This window comes from Cannabis sativa, chromosome 1 (assembly GCF_029168945.1).
Source record: "Cannabis sativa cultivar Pink pepper isolate KNU-18-1 chromosome 1, ASM2916894v1, whole genome shotgun sequence".
In the NCBI taxonomy this organism is placed as follows: domain Eukaryota; kingdom Viridiplantae; phylum Streptophyta; class Magnoliopsida; order Rosales; family Cannabaceae; genus Cannabis; species Cannabis sativa.
The window spans coordinates 13,972,992-13,974,229 of record NC_083601.1 but is presented as its reverse complement, the minus strand read 5'-3'; the positions used below and the strand labels follow the sequence as shown (position 1 = coordinate 13,974,229).

The 1,238-nt window shown below is 42.4% G+C and overlaps 1 non-coding gene across 1 annotated transcript; it reads left to right on the top strand.

Annotated features, from left to right (window-relative positions):
- Positions 1 to 599: 599 nt before the first annotated feature.
- On the top strand, positions 600 to 706 carry LOC133033805 (small nucleolar RNA R71). Its single transcript, XR_009685868.1, has one exon. It is a non-coding gene; the product is annotated as a small nucleolar RNA R71 (small nucleolar RNA).
- Positions 707 to 1,238: the final 532 nt, after the last annotated feature.

Here is a 1,238-nt window from a genome sequence, read left to right as displayed (position 1 = left end):
TTGCTAGTTGGCCCATTTGAGTCTGCAAGTCTTTAATTGAAGATCTAGTTTCAGTCATGAATTGTACCAGTAAATCTGTCTGCAAACCAGAATTTCCACCAGAGGCTTGTTGCTGATTAAACTGTTGGTTCTGTGTCTGGTTCTGATTTCGTTGCTGATAGAACCTAGTATTTCTTCGGTTACCACCTTGGTTGAACCCATAATTGTTGTTGTTGTTCTGTGAAAAATTTCCAATGACTTTTGCTTCATCCATTGGCAAATCATCCACATCTGCTTGACACTCTGAAAAGTGATGATTTCCTCCACATATCTCACAAACAATTTGGGCTTGTTTAGCTTGCCCTGCAATTAGCTTTGTCAATGCCTCAACCTGAGCTGTCAACTTTGTGATGGCATCAACCTCTAACACACCAGCTACCTTCTTAGTTTGACTCCTTTCAGTTGGCCACTGCTGATTGTTTAGAGCCATCTCCTCCAATAGATCGTAAGCCTCATTAGCACTCTTTCTCATAAAGGCTCCACCAGCTGCTGCATCTATCAGAGTTCTAGTGTTACCTACCAACCGGTTGTAGAAATTATGGACCAGCATCCACTTCTCTATACCATGATGAGGGCACTTTCTGATCAGATCTTTAAACCTCTCCCAAGACTCATGGAGAGATTCATTATCTTGTTGGCAGAAGTTGTTGATTTCTCCTCGCAGCTTGGCAGACTTTGCTGGAGAAAAGAACTTTGACAAGAATTTCGTAGCTAGATCATTCCAGGTGGCAATAGATTTGGGTGGTAAGGAGTTTAACCAACTCTTGGCTCGTTCTCTGAGCGAGAATGGGAACAGTCTCAGTCGAATGGCATCATCACTAACTCCATTAACTTTAAAAGTTTCACAAAGTTCCATGAAGTTAGAAAGATGCAGATTAGGATCTTTAGAAGGGAAGCCACCAAACTGAACTGAAGACTGCACCATTTGAAGTATGGCAGGTTTGATCTCAAAGTTATTCGCATCCACTGCCGGTGGCCTGATACATGACTGCACTCCCGTTAGAGTAGGGAGAATGTAATCTCTCAAGCTACGGCCATTAGCTTGATCTTCCACGGCACCACCATTATTACCGTTATTTGCAGCATTCACATTCACATTAGCAGTCATGAATTCTGTTGTTTCAGCAGTTGCTGAAACTCCTTCTTGCCTCTCGTTCCTTCGGTTTCTTCTACAAGTTTTCTCAATTTCAGGGTCAATG